Genomic DNA, 7,182 nt, shown 5'->3' on the forward strand with positions numbered 1-7,182 from the left:
CCTAGTTTAAAGGCCAATGTGATACTTCCATTTCGTTTTTAATATTTATTCACGAACGGCAAAGTAGCCGACGATAAAAACATAGATAAGAGACCCATGTATTGTCCCTAGTTTAATTTTGCGTGTTTATTCTCTACTGGCCTCTCAAGTAGGCAACTACAAACGCTTAGTTCAGAGGCCCGTGTAATTGTCCACGGTTCCGTTTTGCATGTTTATTTTCTAATGGCCTCTCAAGTAGGCCACTACCAACGCCTACTTGAGAGGCCCGACATGAAATTTCACCCGCCTCGCCTAAACCAAACCTAACCTAACCTGGTCTAATCTCGTTTGAACGTAAGGGCATATCTGTACTGGCCTCGCAATTAGGTCTCTTAGGACCCCTAGTTAAAAGGCCAATGTATTATTCCAACATTTCGTTTTGCATGTTCATTCTGTACTGGCCTCGCAATTAGAACACTTAAAACGCCTTGTTAATAGGCCAGTGCATTACCCCATTTCATTTTTCCTGTTTATTCACGAAAGGCTAAGTATGCGCCTCTTTACACGGAAAAAGACAGTAATATAGCAATATTTTGGAAAAGGCGGCAATTTATGGTTATTCAGAAATAATTTGGAAAAGGCGGCAATTTATGGTTAGTCAGCAATATTTTGGAAAAGGCGGCAATTTATGGTTAGTCGGCACAATGTAGCAATTCATACTATTTTCTGCATCATAGGTTTCGCTTTTCCATGTAGGGGGAATACTACTATTTTTACTACCATCCTACTAAAAAATTTACCACTATGGAAAACGGCCTCTAAAATAGGAATGACCCAAATTTTTTCTATTACAACCTAAATAACCTAGGAAGTTCTTCTTATTTATTTTTTTATTTATTTTGCCTTTTTAATTAAATTACCAGGATATATAGTGCATTTATGGTTACCTATAAGGCTCATGTAGAAGCGCCTGTTTTTGGTTCAATGATTTTAGCGGGGGTGATATTAAAAATAGGGGGGTATGGTATGCTACGGTTAATTCCTTTATTCTTATGTCTTTAAGTTGAGTATGGGGATATAATTTTATCTTTTTTTTTTAGGGGGAGGGGTGATTATAAGTTTTGTCTGCTTATCCCAAAGAGATATAAAGGGTTTGGTTGCTTATTCTTCTGTAGGTCACATAAGAATATTTCTTGGAGGGGCTCTAAGACTATCTGTTTTTGGATATTTGGGTTCAGTTATTATGATACTTTCTCATGGGTTTACTTCCTCTGGGTTGTTTGTTATTGTAAATATGATTTATGAGCGTTTGCATACTCGAAGATTTCTTCTTCTTCGTGGGCTAATTCTAGTTTTACCTAGTTTTTCTTTTTTGTGGTTTATTTTAAGTGTAAGAAATATAGCCGCTCCCCCCTTTTTAAATTTAGTGGGGGAATTATTTCTTTCATTTGGGATAGTCCAAATCAGATGTTGATTAATGTTTCCTTTGGGTTGTATATTTTTTTTGGCTGGGTGTTATTCTTTATATTTATTTTCTGTCAGCCAACATGGTCGATTTTGAACTTTTAGAAGATTTTAACCCTAGAAGTTTAAGGGAGAATTTAGTTTTATGGGGCCATATTTATCCATTGTTATTATTAGTTTTAAATTTGGGTCTTATTATTTACTTAAGTAGTTTGATAAAAAATTTTAATTTGTGGAATTAAAGATAGGTTTTCTCTTAAGTAAATGTCAAACTTTTTTATTTGAGCTGGTTTTTTACTATTAATTTTTTTTTTATGGCTCTGTATTTATTAATAACGGGTGAAGTATTTTTGTATGAATATGAGTTATTTAGAATACCTGGAAGTGGGGGTTTTATTTTATTGTTTGATTGATTAGGGGTTGTATTTTTATCTGTTGTTCTTTTAATTTCTTTTTTTGTGTTTGTCTATAGTCATTCTTATATAGCAGGTGATAAGAGGGAGGTTCGTTTTTTTTTACTTAGTTTTATTATTTATTCTCTCAATAGCTTTGTTAGTCTTAAGCCCTAATTTAATAAGTTTATTGTTAGGTTGAGATGGCCTAGGTTTAATTTCTTATGCTTTAGTAATTTATTATCAAAATATTCGTTCTTTTAATGCAGGTATATTAACGGTCTTGAGAAATCGAGTAGGGGATGTAGGTATTCTTTTGGGTATTGTGGCAATAGTAAATTTAGGTGACTGAGATTTTATTTTTTTTAATAGTTTAAAGTTGGATTTTTTATCAATCTGATTATTTAGTTGCATTTTTTAGCAGCTATAACTAAAAGAGCACAAATTCCTTTTTCTTCTTGGCTCCCAGCGGCTATAGCTGCTCCCACCCCTGTTTCTTCTTTAGTTCATTCTTCTACTTTAGTAACAGCAGGAGTATTTTTATTGATTCGTTTTCATGACCTCTTTTTATTTAGAGTTTATGGGGAGATTATAATATATATTTCATTATTAACTTTATTAATGTCAGGGGTGGGGGCATGTATAGAAATAGATTTTAAGAGGGTTATTGCTTTATCAACTTTAAGCCAGTTAGCCCTAATAATATTTAGTTTATCTTTAGGGTTATGAGAATGAGCTTATTTTCACATATTGACTCATGCAATTTTTAAGGCTTTATTATTTTTATGTGCTGGTTCTATGATTCATGGGGGTAATGGTTTACAAGATATTCGGATATTGGGGGGTTTGTTAAATTTTTCTCCTATGTTGGGTTATGGTATATTTTTAAGTTTTCTAAGATTAGGAGGTATTCCTTTTAGTTGTGGTTTTTATTCAAAGGATTTAATTATTGAATTATTTTTAATGGAAGGGTGTGGGTTAATATATATTTTTATTTTCTTTTTAGGGGTTTTTTCTACAATTATTTATAGTTCCCGTTTGATTTATAATTTGTTGTTAAATGGTTATATAGGGGTAAATTTTTTTAATTATTCTGAGAGAAAAGAAATAAATTTTTCTGTGTATTTTCTTTCAGGGGTAGGGGTAATTTTTGGAGGTATAATGAGTTGACTGTTATTTGATTATAGAGCATTAGTTGTTTTATCCTATGGGGAGAAAATATTTACTTTATTAGGTGTTTTTTGAATTTTTTGGTTTTGAGTACCTATTATAGAAATTTTTATAAATTTTTATAGGGGTGTTATTTTTTATTATTTTATTTCTATATGATTTTTATCAAGCCTGGTTTCATTTTTTATAACTAATTTCTTTAAGGTTAATAGAATTTTTTTGTAAAAGGAGATTACGTTGGGGTGAGATTTTTGGAGGATTAGGCGTTGAGAAATTTTTACGTTGAGGAGGGGGCAGTTTTCAACACATATATTATAATACTCTATTTGTTCAGATTCTTTTACTTTTATTAGGTTTAATTTTTTTATTAAGTTTTTATTTAAGTAGTAGACTGATTTTGAAGCAGTCAAGATAGCAGGGATTCTCTTAAATAAATTAAATTTTTTGTATTTCTAACTATATAGTATTTTGATTATGAAAAAATCAGGTGTTTTAATTACACTATAGAAAATTCAGAAGTTATGTTTTTTATAAACAGAGTTAAAGTTAGCGGCTTTAAAAATTTTAACTTCTTTAGAAGGACTTTTAGTCTATATTCTTATTAACATTAAGATACCTCAATATTGGTTTCTTCTAAAATAAGAATTGTTAGTTCAAATTTTCAGGTCGAAACTGAATGTGATATAGTTTCACTTTTATTAAAGGCCAGGTGTATAACACAATTTCTAAGTGCAAATTAGATTTTATAAATTTTAAATACTAACCTAGGCTCAATTTAATCTTCCTTCTTTTCATTCATGAAGTAGTCCTAAGGTAATAATAATAATAATTAATATAAATACTGAGATTCTTATTATATAAGATTTGAATAAGAATAAGGGCGAGGGTATAATGATGATAATTTCTACATCAAAAATAATAAAGATTAACGCAATTAGGAAAAATTGTAGAGAGAAGGGCACTCGGGTTTTATAAGTAGGATTAAATCCGCATTCGAATGGAGAGTTTTTTTCTATTGAAAAGTTTTGTATTTTGGCTAAATTTGAGGATAGTAGTATCACCCCTATTCTTAAAATAAAAGCTATTGTAATTACTAATATAAATATTATTTATTTTTAAAGAAAACTTTTTAGTTGGAAGCTAAATGTACTTTTTATACTAAATAAATACCCCCCCTCATCAATAGATTAGAGAGTATAACAATAGTCATACTACATCAACAAAATGTCAGTATCAAGCTGCTGCTTCAAATCCAAAATGACGAGTTTTAGATAAGTGAAGGTTTACTAACCGAATTATTGTGATTATTAGAAAGGTGGTGCCAATTAGTACATGCAGTCCATGAAAGCCTGTAGCTACAAAAAATGTAGTGCCATAAATTGAGTCTGCAATAGTAAAAGGGGCTTCGATATATTCTCAGGCTTGTAGTATTGTAAAGTAACCTCCTAGTAAAATAGTTACTAAAAGCATGCTAAAAGTGATTTTTTAGCCTGGTTTAGGTTATTATTTAAAATACTATGATGTGTTCATGTAATTGAAATTCCGGAGGATAATAGAATAGTAGTGTTTAAAAGTGGGATTTGTAAAGGATTAAAAGGTTCAATTCCTTTTGGGGGTCATATTATACCAATTTCTACATTTGGGGATAGGCTTCTATGTAAAAATGCCCAAAAAAATGAAACAAAAAAAATACTTCAGAGATAATAAATAGAATTATCCCCCACTGTAATCCAATAATAACTTTAGATGTGTGGTTTCCCTGAAGAGTAGCTTCTCGGTGGATGTCTCGCAATCATTGGAATCTTGTGATAACAATTAAAAGTAGGCCTAGAGATATTAGTATAGGGGGTTTAATATGAATTCAACTAATAGTTCCTGATGTCATAAATAGTGCCCCTAGGGCTGCGGTAAGGGGTCAGGGGCTTTGATAAACAATATGAAATGGGTGAAAGTTTTTCATTGGTAGTTAATGTACTTCTGTTGTGTATAATGAGATAAGAATAATAAATACATAACCTTGAATAATAGCTACTGCTAGTTCTAAAGTTAATAATACTAATTGAGTATTAATAATTAAAAAGTTATTTTTTATATTTATAATTGTACCTTGGTTACCCAATAAAGTTAGTAAAAGGTGCCCTGCAATTATATTAGCTGATAGCCGAATTGAAAGGGTAATAGGTCGGATGATATTTCTTACGGTCTCAATTAAAATTATAAATATTATTAAAGCGGGTGGGGTCCCATTAGGTAATAAATGGGCAAATATTTTTTTGTGTTATTAATTCATCCAAATAGTATCAAAGTTAACCATAAGGGTAAGGCCAAAGTTAATGAAATTACCATATGACTGGTGGCTGTAAAAATGTAAGGTATCAGACCTATTAAATTATTAATTGCTAGGAGCCAAATTAATCTTAAAATAAGACTTGTGATTCCATTAGTAAATGTTCAATTTAAAAGGTTTTTGAATTCTAGATGTAAAGTTTGGAAAAAATTTTGTGTGATAATTGAGTAGCGATTATTTTTAGTTCAAAAAATGTGAGGTAGTATCAGAGATGGAATAAATAAGGATAATCAGTTTAGTGATAAATTTGATGAAGTTGAGGGGTCAAATGTAGAAAAAAGATTTGTTATCATTTCCAGTTTAATGTTTTGTTAATATTTTTTCTCCTTATAGGTTTTTCTGATTTTAAAGGGTATGAGAAGCTTCGTTTGAAAAAACCCTGATTTATATAGCAAAAGATAGAATTAATTACTGTGAATTCAAAAATATCAAGCTTTTAATTCTCCGATTTCTAGTTATTTGGCAATATGCATTTGAAAATGCTTCATATGAAATTATTTAAAATCCACTTTTAAAAGTTTTTAAGAAAGGCTACAACGTTTTCTTGTTTTTGACGTCACACACGCGAGATGGTGCCACTCTCTCCGCTATCAAAGCATGGACAGAGCTCGAGGCGCCTATAGCTCGCGCTCGCGCTCGCTCATATAGGTTTCCCCGTGTGATGTCATAACCCAACCGAAATAGCTGGGCAAGACAAAATGATTTATATATCGAAACTGAGTTTTCGTGATTTTCCAATGGATTTTAAAAATAGAAACTTTGGTTCAATTATATTAAAAACTTTATATTTTGAAAGTAGAGACTTGAAAGTGTAATATAATACCACTTTCGTGGTAAAATATGATATGAAATTGTAAATTCCCATACCCTTTAAGGGTTTATTAAAATTCATATTAATTAGATTTAATATAGTTAGAGTAATAGGCACAAGTGATAGTAATCATCAGTTTATAGGGAATATTTGGGGTATTAAGAAAAACTTTAAGTAATTATATCTTGACAAGATATTGTTATAAAACTTTAACTATTTTCTTTTCATTAAGGGGAAAATTCCCATAGTATGGTTTAAGAGACCATTGCTTAAAAGATTTCAGCCACTTAATGAGTCAGTATTGTTAATTCAGTTGATAAAATGATTAACAGGGATTCTTTCAATAATAATAGGTATGAAACTGTGGTTAGCTCCGCAAATTTCTGAACATTGTCCAAAAAATAATCCTGAGCGATTAGAGCTAGATTATGGGGACTTGATTAATTCGTCCTGGTATAGCATCTGCTTTGATTCCTAAAGAGGGTATTGCTCATGAGTGAATTACGTCAGCTGCCGTGATAAGTATACGAATATTGATATTTGTGGGGATAATTGTTCGGTTATCTACATCTAATAATCGAAATGTTGATATTGATGTTTCTTCATCTAGAGGGGTTATGTATGAATCAAATGAAATTTGTTTGAAATCTGAATATTCATATGATCAATATCATTGATGCCCAATTGTTTTAATTGTTAAATTAGGTCTTCTAGTTTCGTCTATTAAATATAAAATTTGTAAGGATGGAAAAGCAATAAAAATTAATATGAAAGCTGGGACGATTGTTCAGAAGGTTTCAATTTCTTGTCCTTCTAAAAGATGTCGATTAAAAGATTTATTAAATAAGGTATTTGTTAGTATATAGGCGACTAGGATAGTGATTAATGTTAAGATAACTATTGTGTGATCATGAAAAAACATTATTTGTTCTATAATAGGGGAAGCAGCGTCAGGGAATAAAATTTTGTTTCAAGTTGCCATTTATTTTAAGTAGTAGTAATTGTTAATTGTATATATG

This window comes from Phalangium opilio, unplaced genomic scaffold (assembly GCF_054372755.1).
Source record: "Phalangium opilio isolate 3A_F unplaced genomic scaffold, DU_Popi_V2 ptg000664l_1, whole genome shotgun sequence".
In the NCBI taxonomy this organism is placed as follows: domain Eukaryota; kingdom Metazoa; phylum Arthropoda; class Arachnida; order Opiliones; family Phalangiidae; genus Phalangium; species Phalangium opilio.